Below are 15852 nucleotides of genomic sequence, written 5' to 3'. Positions count from 1 at the left end.
GTGTATTTAAGAAAAAGAGTAAAAATGCTGGTCAGGCAGTGCAGAGTGAGGTAAAAAGAGTGAGAAACAGCCCTGTGATACCATCAGGTCAGAGCAGCAGAGGAGCAGAGATTTCCTCATAGGCTGTGGAGAGCCCACGCAGCTGCCGGTACTTCTGGAAGAAACTGCAGCCCAGGGAGGGCTGTGCTGGAGGAGGAAAGAAACTGTTCCACAGTGACTGTTACACACTGCCTACCTGCCCTGGGGAGGTGGAGGAATGTAGAAGAGATGGGAATGAAGGAGGCAAGTTCAGTCTGGGAAAGGAGGTGGGGAGGTGTTGCTTTAATTTTTGTCTTTGTATCTCACCATCTAAATCTGTGCTACTTGGAAGTAAATTAATTTTCCCCAAGTAGAGTCTTGCAATATGTGTTATCCGTATTTTGCACAAGCTTTTTCACCTTATTTACTCCTCCCACTAACTTGTGGGGAGTGACAGAGTGTCTGGCAGGCAGCCCAGGCCAGCCCTCCCTGCTGTGCTGTGCAGCTGCACCAGCTAATACGGGCAGTGTGTTGGACAGTTCATTTTCTCAAATCCTTCACCAAAAACTGCTTGTAGTCACAAGGAGGTAACAAATACCACTGGCTACTGCATTATTGCTTGACGCTTCTGTCTGGTTCAGTGATCATTGCATCAGTGGGATTTATTTCTTGTGATGGGCTTTGGTACTTTGTTCCACGCTCCTTGCATATACACACCATGGCCCTCTCTAGTCTCCCCTTTCCTCCATCTGTTAGAAAAAGGAAAGAAATATGGGAAATGCCAGTGTCATATCCCGTGGGATAGTTTAGGCATTATGTCTCTGTTTATCACCTCACCTGTTGACTAGGTTCACTAGCTGAGGTGTATTTCCTATGATGTGTTTTCCTTCATGTAACATAATTACTGCTCTTCAGAGAATTTTTTTGCCTAATGAAAATATGAATTGCACAGATGACACATTTCAACAATAGTCATTTTCTCCCCCTCACTTTACAGGTATTTCATCTTTTTGGAAAAAAAAACATCAGTTCTCTTTGGGGATATCCAGCGAACTGGGTATAACATAAACACCCTGGTGCTGTCAGGCCAGGAATGGGTACTGTCGTTATAGTACTTGAACGCTCAGCTGCTCTGTCTCAGATGCTCCCCAGCACAAAGAAAAAGTACCTGCCTTCCTGATCCTTCCGGCCATGGAAGCAGATCTGGCCACAAGGTAAAGTCAAAACAAGGGCGCGCGATTATTATCCTGATTCAGTGGACATCACTGAATATGTCATTGGCATTCCTGTTACTGTTTTTTCTGTTTCTTGGCAAGTTTTTTACATCTCTACTTGCTCCCTTTCTTTGCCCTGGTCTCCCCCCAAAAAACCCAGCATACTGTATTGCTTCTTACTCCATAGTCTGTTTGTTATATTACTCAAGATCTGTGCTTCTGATACCAAATAACCTGCCCAACCTTGATCTCATATAGTGTTATATGGTTATTCAAGTGCTCCTTGCCTTGTAACATTTTGTTCCCCAAAGCGTACACAGCTCTCTTTCAGTTACCTGTGAAATGCAGCCATTTCACACATTATACTCCCTAAATCACAAGTGAAATTCTGCCATCCCCATGGCACCAGCTGTAAATTTTGTCGGCTTCTCATCCTGTACTCTGTCATCTCTAGCAATTTCTGATGGCACTTCCAGTATATTTCCCCATCCATTTTGGTTAGGTGCACCACTCACACCCTGTCACCTGTGCTTAGCCATAACTGAACACCAGTTCAGGTGGTGCTCTCTGTTGCTGCTTATGTGTAAGGTATTATGCTTCTGTGTGTAAGACATTGGCCTCTTACAACTATCTCTAGCTTTCAAACACATGTACAAGCATAGAAAAAGGAAGAGAGGTCACAGTATTTTAAAATATTTTTAATGACATAGGAAATTGGATGGATAGTCATGTTAGAGGATTTTTGGCACCAATGCCAATGTAAGTTTAGAAAATAAAATAAAAAGGAGGAAGGACAAACTATCTCAAATTCAGAGTTTCACGTGTTCAGCAAAATGAATAGGAACAAATTTTCAGAAGCAATGACCCATAGTTCTGTTATATAAATGGAAGGTCAAACTTCAAGATATACTTGGTCTCTAGGCACAAAGTTATTTTACAAATCTTACTACTTATTTTACTGCTTGAAGACGTGCTAAGTTCTTCTGAGAATATTGTGGAGCATCTTCTTTAATCCATAGGCTGTATAATGGAAAACTTTCAGACTTAAAGTTTGAAAAGGCTGCTTTTACTATCCTTTTCAGTAGTAGTGAATGTCAGTATTGAATCTTAGCTTCCTTTAGCTGGCCAGTGCCAGTTTCGTTTCTTATCAGCTTTTCTATTTTTATAACTTATTGGATTTGGATGAGTATTTAAGATTACAAGTGAATTTTCCCATTTACCTTGCATTCAAGAAACCAAGCAATTTTTGTTACCTGGCCGGTTTTTAGTGACTTTTCATTGAAGCGGACTTTAGGAAACTGTAGCTCATGTAAAGACTTAAAGATGGCATAAATCAAATAAGAAGCAATATTAAAGACTTTGGAAAACTTAGTTTTAACTCCCAAATGCCTCTATCCAGTGGCTGTTGATGTTTTTTGCTTGCTTGTTTGTTTGTTTAAGATTAGATTTAATTTTAGATTTGAGGTCCAGATCTGAAAGATGCCTCCTGTAGCAGTCCCAAAATTTTCCATCCAAAGTGGATGGAAAGAGAAAGATAACAAACTTCTGGTGGTATTTGCTTAGGTTACTCATTTCTCAACTACCACTGGTTACTACTGTTTATTTAATGAGTGGTGTTGGTGATGTTTGGAAGACAAAAGTCATCTATTTTGTCTTTGAAACTCAACATTTAACAAAGTTCCTTATGCTTTCTTTGCTTTCTGTAGTAATGAATTTCAAATACCTAATATCGATGTGAATGTCTTTCCAAATCTTTGATTTTTCTCTGTGCCCCATCAGTTTTGTAATAACCTTTCTTAGATGAAGTGACCAGAACAGTGTTTGAGGTGTTAGGTAAGTGTTGAAATATGTATTGAAATATTCTGAAGTTTTGTTATTGTATTCAGTCCCACTCTTTGATTATTCGAATGTTTCCTTGTTTTACAGTCTTCTTATAGACTGGAGAAATATTTTCACTGAGCAGTAGCTCATGGTGTTACTTCTGTCCATTTCTTGTGTTGATTTTTTGTGACTAGTGTAAAATGAATTTGTTTTTTCTCTTCTTCTCTCACCCTGCATTTGTGGACTTGCAGATTTCACTTCCATCATGTCATCTTTCCCTGGAAAATGAATATTCTATGATATCAAAACATTTATCAAGATTACATAGATTGCATCAAAATATTTGATGGAAACCAGGTCTGTCAGGAAGGCTGCCCAGATTGCATAGATTCTAACCAGCCTTTTTTGGCTGTGACAGTGCCAGGTTAATGCGGGACCATGTTGCTCTTTTCAGGCTGTTTTGGTATGAGCACTTTTCCTTTGTGAATATTGCATGTCTCTCAGGCTGTACAATTTGACCATTCCAGCTGCAAGCTGGGCTGCTGGTTCCCTCATGGATCCATGTCTTATGGTAGAGAGCAGCTGCCCAACGTCATTGCCCACCAAGTACTTGTTTAGTATCTTGATGTCGTGGGTGAGGGCACTGAGTGCACCCTCAGTAAGTTTGTAGATAACACCAAGTTGAGAAAAGTGTCCAACTCCCTTGAGTTAGGAGGGGGCCCTACAGAGGGATACAGACAGACTGGGTCGCAGACTCGAGGCCAATGGAATGAAGGTGGACAAGACCAAGTACCAGGTCCTGCACTTTGATCACACCAACCGGTTTAGTTTTATGATTTCTGTTGTTGGCATTCCACATCAGAATATCATGCAGAACACTGGCAGTTAAAGAGTTAATGTTCTGGTTCTGTGTTACCGGCATTTTGGGTTCCCGGAGGGGAGGGGCGGCATCCCCGGAGGACTTGGCGCAAAGAGGAAGCGGGGTGGGACTCCGGACCGGACCCCAGCCGCTCTCTGCCTCTGGCCGTCTCAGCTCGCCGTGGAGAAAAGCACGTGCTTCCCTCGCACTGTCGTGGTTTGACTCCTACTTTCGGTACTCTTGTTCCGTTTGAGTCGGTTACGTTTAGTAAATTCCTGTTCCTCCTCAGATCGTTACCATTCTGTTTTCTCTTTGTTAAAACGATCTGCTAACTCTCTGTCCTTTCCCCTCTACCGGAGCGCCTGGCTGGCGCTGGCCGGGTCGCAGCAAACCCCTTCCTGTTTTTTTTTTTTTTTTTTTTTTTTTCCTCCTTCGCTTCTTTCTCTCTCCTTTTTTTCTTTTCCCGGGGCCGGTGCCCCCCTTTCACGGGCTTGTATCTAGGGGTAACCCCTTGAAACCAACCCCAGACAGTGCTGCAGGCTTGGGGCAGACTGTATGGAAGCCTGTGTAGGGGAAATGGAGGTGAGCATCCCTTTGTACTCAGCTTGGGTGAGGCTGCTTCTCGAGGATGGTGGCCAGTTTTGGGTCCCTCAGTACAAGAAAGACATGGAGGCAGTGGAGTTACCGTACTTGGAACACACAAAACTGGTGAGGGGTCTTATAAGCCTTATACGGAGTGGTTGAGGGAGCTGGGATTGTTTAATCTGGAGAATAGGTGGCTCAGGGTAACCGTATTGCACTCTACAACTCCCTGAATGGAGGTTGTGGTGAGATGGGTTTCAGCCTTTTCTCCCATCTCCCATATAACTAGCAACAGGACTAGAAATCGTCTCCAGTTGTACCATGAGAGATTCAGGTAGTAGGAAACATTTCTTCTCTGAAAAAGTGGTCAGGCACTGGAATGGGCTGCCCAGTGAGGTGGTTGAGTCACTAACCCTGGAGTTATTCAAGAAATACTTAGATATTGTGCTGAAGGACATGGTTTAGTAGGAAATATTGGTGATAGGTGGACAGTTGGACTGGATCAGAGTTCTTTTCCAGCCTTGATGATTCTGTGATATTTAAACATCTCTTATGTTGTATTGTTATTGATGTCAAATGTTAAGTTACTCTGTAACTTTACTGTAGTTTACTACTGTCATTTTTCACAATTGATTTTTCAGGGCTTTGGCCTATATGTATCCATTTACATAAAATATAAAAATATATCTTTATGTAAATATGTATTTAAAGGCAAGAAGCAAGGAATCTGTTACACTTGACATTGAAAATTTTGTCTAGCGGTTTATATGTCAAATAGTTGTGTGACTAGATCTTATTGTTATCCAAACATCACATATTTTATTTGATTTGACTTTGTGGAGATAAATGCCTTGGGTTACAAATAGCACAAGTCATAACAACATAATGCAATTTTGTAAAGGATCTTTTGTAATTGCTTATCCCACAAGTCTGTGCATGATAGATAGAAACAATAAAAGAATAAATGAAACTATTTAAACCAAGAAGTGTTATCGAAACAATGTTTTGGCTGGTTTGTCTGAAATGTTGATTACTTTTTTTCCCCAATATGTTCTAATCTGAACACTCAGAAGGCATCAGTTTCTCTAGGAATGCATTAGGAACCATGAGATGGAATTGATGAAGAGTTTGCTTTCTGCAGATTTAAGATCAATAGCAGAGACTTCAGGGAAGACTGTTGGCTGCTGAATAGACTATAAGGTGCTCTTCGGAGTGCCTGGGGCAAGGTCATCATATCTAAAGAGTGAATTCTTACTGTGCATTGTTGTTTTTATGGAGTCAGTATAAGAAGAGCAGTTACAAAGCTTTTGGTCTACTTGGTGTGAATACAAAATCTATAAATTGTATTGCATAAGAATCAGGTGAATGATGAGAGACTAACTTGGAAAATATATATATATATTTACCTACATAAAACATAAGAATTTAAGATTAGTGCTTCAAAATCAAACTTCCATCTGTGCACCTGGATAGCTGCCCATGTGAGCTGCAAGTGGCTAGGCTGTAAGCTTTCATTCATTCCTAAAGACTAAGACCAAGCTATACAGATTAAACTACAGCTTCTCATTGTGTTCTGATTCCTTTGTGATCTGGCTTTTCTAATATCAGTAGTTTGCAGAATACCCTGTTCCATATGGACTGGCTTCTGCTTTTTGGAGCCTGTTGTAACAGAGACCCTATAATAAAATTGGTTGTTGGTAACTGTATTTTCATTTCATCTTGTTCCACCAAGTGCTGAGAAATCCCTCTTTCTCCTTTAAGACATCTGAGATACCAGGAGGTCAAAATTAGCTTAAAAAGTCATATAGAAGAAGCAGGAAAGTTCCATGCAGAGAGCCCTGTCACTTAGATGAAATCCCCATGACAGCCATGGATTCTTATGCACTGGTCATTATTTGCAGGAGATGCATCAGCCCAGTCTAGCAGAAACCTCAGTGAAACCAACAGATGCTATGCTGTGTTTTCTTTTCCTCTGCACTTTATAGGACAAGTGTGGAGTGATGAATATTCCAAAATGACTTGTCAACTGCTAGATCTTAACTGAGTAATATAACTAAGATCAGTACTAGTTCATATTAATCACAAGTTAATTCAACTGCCATTATTCTTGCACCAATGTTTTGTCTTTACCCCTGAATTACTAAAAGTAGGGAAGTAGGGAGTTTTAATATTATAGTTTTGTCTTTTTCTAGATGATCTGTTCATTGACTGATAAAAGAAGCAGATGTACCTGTGTAATGTTTTGTTGTTTCCTTGCTTACTGTGATATAAACTTTCATTTTCTTCATTTTTTTTTTAATTTTTTTTTTTTTTTTAATACAATGTAGATAATATTGCTCTTCCTTAACCACAAGACAATTGTTCTCCTTTCCTCTGTCCTTTAGGAGGCTCTCAGGTTTTTGTGGCTGCTTTTGATCTTTTATTATTATTATATTTTTTGCGAAGCATCTGATCTCGAGATATTTTAAATCATGGCATCATTATATCACATGAAGTTAAAGGAAATGACCTCTTTAGACCCTTTCACCTGGCTTCCCATTTGGTTTAAGTAGATTTGACTATTTGCACTGTAAGAACAGATACAGTATTTTTTTTTTCCCCCCACTTCCATTTCCATTATTCCTGTTAATTTTATTGCTTTGGGCCACGTTAAATCTGCTTTTGCCAGGAATCATCTTTGAAATATCTCATTATGAACAGTGCATTCATTCTCTCAGCATGTCCTTTAGGACATTTCTAAATAGGCAATATTCCATTAATGTTTTAGGCTGTCACATATACGATTATATTATCATATAGCTGTAATACCGTTTTGGCTCTTCCTATCATCGTATATTTTACAACAATGTTGGTTTTGATATGTGTTACCTTTTGCATTTCTTTACAGATGTTCTGAAGTTTCATCTCCTGCTTTCTGAGACTGCTACAAACTGCTTAAAACAGGGTAAGTTTTACTTCTTTGTACGTTTAGGAAAATTGTTTTATTTCTTCTCTCTGATCTTTCGTGTGACAAAATATTGGCCCAGAGTTTCAAAATATTGCTTCAGTCCTTATTTTCTCCATTTGACTGTACTTATTTCCTAGAAATAATTCTACTTTTTGTTACCATTTTTATTCAAGAACCATTTAGGGTTTTTTTTTTTGTTTTTTGTTTTTTGTTTTTTTTTTTTAAATCAACCCATATTTAAAGTGATGATGAAAATAAATTCCTGCTCCGTTTCAGCGATGTGAAAAACACAGTAGAGAGAAAAGCTCTGTAATTAAACAGAAAACAAAGGTGGAATGGAGACTAGCTCCCTTATGTTGTGCTCTTTATTCATTTCCTGAGAAACTATCCATTAGCCCTGTGGAATATTTTGCTCTGCGTGCCACAGGGCAGTCAGCTGGTGTGCCTTTAGCAGACATATATTTAAAATAATTTGTGTAATTACCACTTGCCATCACCAACTGCAATTTGAAGGACTCAGCATATAATTAACTTGTTTTCAGAATTATTGGTCTTGTAGATTCTTTGTTGTAACAATTAATATTTTGGTAGTACATATGTATTTTTATGTCATTTTTTCAAGCATGATCTAGAAACTTGTCACTCAAGGCTAGTACACATATTTATTTTCCAGTCTGAAAAAGTCATTTAGATATATTTCATCTTTTCTGGAGCATTTTGGTGCTCTCTTTCTATTCAGAGTGCAACACACGAGTAGTTACATTTTATTGGACAGTACCACATGTGAGCTGTGTAATGTGCTGCCCATAGGTCTGCCAACTGGTAGGCTCTTGAGCAGATAGGCAGTTAACAAAGCCATTAGTCTGGTGGTTAAATGCAGTCCTTGAAATGACAACAGTTGATACTCTAATAGGACTATTACAATTAGTAGGCTTCACCAAGAGAGACAAAAGGAACTTTCTGCAATCCAAACCAAATAAGCTGTCCAAGAACCATTTGTTTCATGAGAAATTTGGAATATTAATTTCGCCAAGCAAATGTTCTGACCTGTCAACTTTCCAGATAAATGATATATTGAGCTGGGGTACAGCAGGGTCTAGAAACACCTTTCAGTTTGCAGTTGACTTCAAAACTAGTGCCAGCTCTACAGGGCCCGTTTCAAATCCTGATCTGATGTAATCAATTACCCAAATCTTATGTGGTTGACAAAACACCAACTTAATCCCCTGTGAGTCATCTATTGGAGAGCTCATCTAACTCTTTTGGCTATCCACCAGAAAACTGAGGCAGGGAGAAATGTTCCTGCAGAGAAGTTAGAATCCTACTGGAGAGATGAACTTTGCTGCTGTCGGCATCATCTCTGTATTCCTTTCTTTAAAATTTGTTTATATTAACCCCTTTTTAAACTCCATCTTCCATCATTAACGTTTCTCCTGTCTCACTGTTCCTCTGCTGTCCTATTTCCCACTCTTTGCATTTTACCTTTAGCTTTTTCATTACTAATTGGTTAGTAAGACCATTTTAACTATTGCAAGTATCTGAATTTAGATGAGGTTTTCAGAGTTTCATCTTGCTATCATCAACCTATAGACATGACACTTAAAATGAATTTCTAGAAAGTAGGTCCTCAGACTTCATGAAATGAAATTCCAAACCTTAGGAGGGTTTCTCTCTGTTGCTTTGCTTCTGACAGAAGTTATTTCTTTACAGTTAACTTTCAGTATTTCTGCGCATCACTTTTTTAATTTACACTAGGTGTAAGCAGAGAAGAGGTTTCAAATATTATCGAAGTTAATTGCCAGTTATATTTTTTTCTGGAATTCCAGAGAACTGCAAAATCTGTGCCTTTTGTTTCAAAGTAGATACATAGCCAAATAAGAAAGCTATTTTCATATTCAAATGAACTTAATACAGTTGGGCACCAAGCCCTTCCTGTATTTTCAAAGAAAATGAGTTGCTATGTTACTGAAACTTCTTTAATGATACTGGTCACCTCATGCAGAGAAAATCCTGTAAAGTTATTTTATATTGTTCTACTCAGTTTTTGAGGGCAAAATGTTGTTATGACTTAAGTAAAGTGAAACTGAGCTCTTTGCCAGAATCTCTGTAGTGGCCCTTTTTAGTGACCTTGGTCAAGTTGATGACAGAAAATGGGAGTAAACTGAATTTCTTCTTACAAAGGAGAAAGAACCATGGCTGAATGCGTATATGTTTATATACTCATTTGAAATACTTCAACAAAGATTTCTGGCAACCACAAAATGGCCTTGTTTATTGGAATGATTAAGACTAAATGATGAAGATGCTAACACTATTTACTCAATCTGCATACTTGTTAGTGTGACATAAACACAACATTCCCATCAAATATGCTCTTTCTGATATGAATCAAGCTCTTTTATAACAGAGTTCTACAGTATTCATCAATCTGCCTCTGGCCTTGACTGCCAAATACAAAATGCGTGCTGATTTTCAGGGATGTCACTTGACAGCAATCTGCTCTTGGTTTAGAGTAATAGACTCTCAGAAAAACATACACTAAAATAATTACAAGCATTTAGTACTGAATTCTGGGTATATTCTTCATACCAGAAGTGCAGTTCTGGTACACACATCTGCAGTCAGTGGGGTTTGCACTACTTGTATGCACACAATTCATACCTTATTCATCATTAAAGATAATTGAAATGTTTATAAAGAATCATGGCATGATGCCATCAGCGTCATTATCAGGCATAGCAGGGTCTGATTCACCTGAGGGTTTTCATTCATCCACAAACACTCCATGATATTTCTATTTTCTTTTTTTCTCTTTTTCTCTTCTTAAAAATGTAGAGTGCTTTGTGTAGACAGTCCTTACTAGTACAGTGAGTCATTATTACTAACAAGGTATAGATTTATATGGACTTTGATTCCAAGTGATTATCATACCGTATTGGAGACAATAATCGGTCCAGTTTGTAAATGTTTTTTGGCACTAAGATAGGCTGTTGGGGGATTTTAGTACTGGGACCCATAGTCCTTAGCACTTAGCTATTTTTTTCTTTGGCTGAACTGTAGCTGAGAGTAAAACTAAAGCTGAAACCTGCTGTTTCACTGGCTCGATTGCTGTCATCCTAGGATAATTAATCCACGTGTCAGTTCCATAATCTGATAAGGGATTATGTCCAGTGCTGCATGCCAGGTGTTGAGCAGTCAGTCACCTTCACATCATGTGAAAAGTCACACAAAGTGCATTATACCTAGGAGGTGCAAAGAGTCAAGATTTGAAGTAAAGAAACAGCTGTAAATATCACACGTTCTAAGGTGTTTCTTGATGATAGAACACCCGGTGTGTTTTAAGATTGCTGCTTACGAAGGTACAGTAGCCTGGAAGGTATTATGTTTATCTATATTAATAGAAGGTGCACTGTACTTGGATTATTAAAACAAACGTGAGAATCATCATCATTTCTGCTTGAACAGTAATTTCTTTATTTTTGAAGGTAATATTTCTTACTTGAATTAAATGTTGGCTCTTTTGATGTCCGAGATGGTAGATTCTTCTCTGTAACTAATGTTCAAGAAAAGGATGATCTTTTGGTTTTGGTTGCAAAGTTGAACTTGGAAGATGCATACTGAATTTCAACATTTCAGACACTTGCTGAATGGAGGAAAGGAGAGGGTACTGAATGACCAGGGGGGTGCCCAATTTTTGGCAAAGAGCAGATATTAAGGTTGTGCAGCATAAAAGTTACTCTTGCTCAGTGTGGAAACTGATCTTCTGTTACTTGTTTGGAAAAGTTTGAGATGAATAGGTGACAAAATCAAACAAGTACAGAATTGGTATGGATGTCCTTATATTCTTACATTGGTACAAACAAAACTTTTTAAGCATTTTGTGGTCTGTCCATTTCTGTCATTCCCCAATGGAGTAGGTACCTGAAGGGCTTGGTTTCAAAGCACCATTTAGGTGGGAATTATGAGATTGTAAGGTTGTAGGTTTTGTTTTTACTTTTTTCTTTGAAGGTGAGTACAGATGACAAATGGGAGAAAACCCTATTTTGTTCCAAAAGTAGCTGCTCTGCCTATCTGCTGCAAGTTCAATAGTTAACTCTGTGTTCATTTTATTATATACATTTCTATTTAATCACTGAGCTCACTTCTAATCTTTCATTGGTTCTTTTCCAGACAGTGCTTTGGAGCTGCTTATTAGCTCTATCCTTGTAATCCTAGATTTTTGCTGTTAAACTCTTAAATGGAAGTTTAGCTTTAAGACTTGTGGGAATTCATGCTGGCTACAACAGTGTTATCTGTACAGCTGGCTTTATACTATCCTTGATCCTACTGGAGAATTGAGAGTCAATTGAGGTGGATTAGGGGAGATGCTGGACAGAGACTGTTATTCACAGCTGGTAAAGTGAGCATTTTATTTTAAATGCCGTTCTAATGGCCACTGAGCATCTCTGATGTCAGGACAGCATGTGGAGGAGGTGACATGCAGCAGACAATGAAACTGTGGCTGGTGGATGGAGTTGGGCTTGTTTGGGGAATTTATTAACTTCTCGTTAATTTTTCTAGCACTGAATTGAGGTCCCGCCGTAGTTCAGCTAGGATTTTATTTCAGCTTTCAAATGAAAATAATCCCACCCCCTTTAAAATTTAATGGAAAAAGAACTAAGTATTGGAAATTATAGTAGTGTGTTAAATAGATGAGTTCTCCTGGGAGGAAGGAAAGAATTATTCCCTAAGGGTTCCTATCAAAGGAAGCTATTAAAAGGGAAAAGGTGTGTTTATCGAGTGTATCTCATTGACTTTCAAGGTGACTCTGCCAAGTGCTGTTGGGAGACTGGTGGGAACCTTTTCAAAGTGTGTGCTCTAGAGAAGCAAAACAGTGCATCTTATATTGTGATGCTCTTGAGATGCACACAGGAAGGTGACTAGTATAACCGGGGCAGCTTTCGTCTCAGAGATAATGGGGTCCAGTTTTATTCCCTTAGCATTAAATGCGAACATGCTGGCACCAAACTGAACACCCCAACATACAAAGGCAGGAAGAACTGCAGTTGTTGAGATCCACATCAGTGAAGAAGCACTGTAGCTGCTACTTGTACTTACATGGAATTCAGATGCTGTTACCACTGCTGGCTTTGTTAAAAATGTTGACCTGATCTTTGAAGTATTCAGGCTTTTAATTGCTGTGCAGTTAGTTAAGTAGCTCTTGCTTTTCTACTGATTCTGTTTATTGTCTTAACCAATGATAAGGCAACTCTTGAAGCGTGGACTGCTAAAATGTGCTAAGGAGATTTTCTGCACAGTGGTACCCTGTGCTGGAGTGCAATCTTGTGTGGGTACAGAAACTGCTAAGAAACCTGGATTCTTCCAGTGTGATATTACGTAGTACAGGATAAATTTATCCCTACTGAATTGTATGTTGTCATGGATACACTGCTATTGATACCTGAACTAGCTAGTATAAAACTAGCTTAGATATGTTGGTGGTCTTGCAGTTTCTGCAAAATTTTTGGTATAGCTGGGAAGTTAAGAAAATATGGCTCTTGTGTAGTATGCAAGTGTTAGCTCCAAAACAGCAGACAGTCCTCCTTTTCACCATACATTTCTCTGATACTACTGGTTTTGAGAAATGAGTGCAAAGTAATTTTATTGTAAAGCACTGTGGGGCAATCTTTGGGTGAGATCTTTCACAGTGGACATTTATTTGCATTACATATTGGAGGATATTCTTGATTGAAGAATAGATTTCTAGTACCATATTCCCTGTGACCATCTTATTCTACCAAATTTCAACATAAACATTTGAGAGAAATATACTGTAAATATTTGTGTTTATTAATGCAAATGAAAATTGCATAACTAAATCCTCAAATGCTGGAATATATATTTACCCTGATACCCTTATAAGTGTGTTGAAGGGCAGAAGAGTCATTCTCAATGTTCAGAAACAGTAAAAAATGCTATTCAGGAGTTGTGGATGTTTCTTCATTGACACCAGGTAGTAGAAATGGAAACTATTATGAAAACTGATATTACAGTGGGTTCTGTGATGTAAGCATTCTCTGCCTTAACCTTTTTAAAGTAATTGTAATACTATTATTTGCTTGATTATTTATGAATACATATAACATCTAGGAAGCTGTTAAAAATCATATGTTAAAAAATACTCAGCTTACAGGATCAGACCCTTCTTGAAGAATTAACAGAATGAGGAGCTGGATGAACAAGTATGTTGGGAAAGGAAGTGATGCAAAAGGAGACAGTGTTTTATCTTGTAAAGCTAGCTGGCTGAACCAGAAATGGACCTTTTGTTTTTCAGTCCAAATCTAGCAATATGGATCCGTACAGCCGTAGTATAAACTGAAAGTGCTGAGTAACCACTCAGGTAGATCATACGAAGTCTCTCAAAATCTGAATCCCAATGGCACTAAGTCTTTTCCTTGACTCTGCTCCTGGATTCCCAAATGGTGCAGAAAGGCCCTTACCTCTCTCTTGCTCCAGATTTCTTTCTGAAACAAGGTCTGACAAATCTCAGCTGTCCCCTGTGTGAGCCAGGATGTATGTCAACAGGGGACTGGCTTTGAGCCATGGTGGAGCAGAGACTGACCTTCCCATCCACTGGAAAGGCACCCCTCACCTAGCATGTCAGCTTTGCAACCCAGAACAGGGTCTCCTGTAATAAGAACTCCTTTTCTTTGGTGTTTTTTTGAACATGATAGTGAGAGAAATATCATCAAACTTTCCCCATTTTGAGACCATAATTCCCTCAGTTATAGTCAATGCTACAGGCTGTACTAGCTTTTGAAGGAGTAAATCACTGCTCTTGTTTTTAAAAACAAATGGCATGTCTTTGCATATACCTTTACTAGCAGATGCCTGATGCAACATTAACATAAGCAGTGTAAAAATGACAAGTAATGACAAGATTTAAGTAGATTAAATATGAAATACCTTGCTGGGCTAGAACTCAGTAAAACCAAAATTCTGTCTGTGATATAATAAGCCAGAAAAATAATTTATAGTTTAGTTTTTATTTCCTTTTCTTTTTGGGACCTAGGAAGGCTAATACTTTTATAATAACTGTTTGTTGAATGTCTGACTTCATGATCCTGACCATGAAGCACTGATCCATAACGGCTGAACAGGAGACCGCTATGGAGAATTTATGCTTCAAACCAGAATAGTCTCTCAAACTATTATTGAGTTGTAGCACTACAATATGGCTCACAATAAAGCCTGTAACAGCGTTGAGTTCTTTGCAGCTCTTTCTCTTTAAAATCTCCTGATACACTTTTAAATCAAGTTGTAAGGGGAAAGCCTGTTTTCCAGGACAGTAAATAAGGTGTTTATGGAGAACAGAATCCTCTCATTCCCCACTGTGACTGAACAATCCAGGAATTACAGTAGGGTATTACTCCTTTTCTTCACCTTTCGGGGAGATGATGGCTTAGGATATGCTAAATGGTGGCCCTCACCGCTTCACAAATCTTTCCCCAGGCTAGATGACCCAGACTAAGAGGCTGCAGAAATATTTGTAACACTCAGACATGCCCGTAAATTCCATCTTGCCGTGTGCACTAGAGCTTTGTTTTGTGCCACCGCGTGTAATTTTTCTTTTAGCTAAAAAAATAAAAGGAAGGTGATTTAATTAATACTTAAATTGATAGTTACAGCAAGTAGGTATTTTTTTATACTGAACTAGTAGCTGATCTGTAATTTAAAAATGTGGGGAAATTCATATTCAGCATCAATTTCTGTATTCTCCCCTTTTAAATGCACAGTGGTGTTTAGTATCAGCTGTACCTGAAACAAAAAATAAAATCGTGCAGTACCTGTACATCTGCAGTAACATGATGTTAGTTTGTTAATAATGAGAATGGCTTGAAGCATTTGGAGAGGTAAATTGTATTTCTAGGAAAGTGAAAAGTGTCAGTATATATTTTCATTACTTGGTCTTTTCTGAATCAGGATCTGATTCAGAAAGCCTCTGATCTTATTTTAACAAGCTCAACTATGAATATAATCTAAGTTACATTTCTTATTCACTTAAGGTTCTCTCTCTGTAAGAGATTGAAAAGCCATGTTTCTCCTATATTATTATTCAGCAGCTGCTTACCAGGATTGTAACTTTGTGCTAAGCGTAAAGATAAATAAATTATAGTTAGGAAAGTTTGTCAGAGGAGAAAGTTTGCTCAGTACAGATTAAATGTTCAGGGTTTTAGTCATTCCTTTTTAAGACAGGGTGTAGATAATAATTGAAAGTCTTGCAGAGCAGTGAGGTCTTGTGGGTAAAACAGGGCATCCTACCTGTAATGCAGCCTCCTAAAAATCAAGTTGCCAATGAACTTTGCAAGGTCCTTCTCCAAATCATGAAGTTGTTAAACCTTCTCATGGTTTATTTGTTTTTTTTTTAACTT

At 38.3% G+C, this 15852-nt stretch overlaps 1 long non-coding RNA gene across 1 annotated transcript in view; it reads left to right on the top strand.

Moving 5' to 3' along the window:
* Nucleotides 1-1021: 1021 nt before the first annotated feature.
* The window catches only part of LOC107317083, a 183757-nt gene continuing 168926 nt past the window's right edge, over nt 1022-15852 (top strand). The window contains exons 1-2 of the long non-coding RNA XR_001556731.1: nt 1022-1232; nt 7382-7438. This is a non-coding gene — a long non-coding RNA (uncharacterized LOC107317083). The remainder of the gene's footprint in view (nt 1233-7381; nt 7439-15852) is intronic.

The sequence above is a fragment of the Coturnix japonica genome, chromosome 8 (genome assembly GCF_001577835.2).
Source record: "Coturnix japonica isolate 7356 chromosome 8, Coturnix japonica 2.1, whole genome shotgun sequence".
In the NCBI taxonomy this organism is placed as follows: domain Eukaryota; kingdom Metazoa; phylum Chordata; class Aves; order Galliformes; family Phasianidae; genus Coturnix; species Coturnix japonica.
The sequence above is the reverse complement of the archived record's forward strand: the minus strand, read 5'-3'. Positions and strand labels throughout refer to the sequence as shown.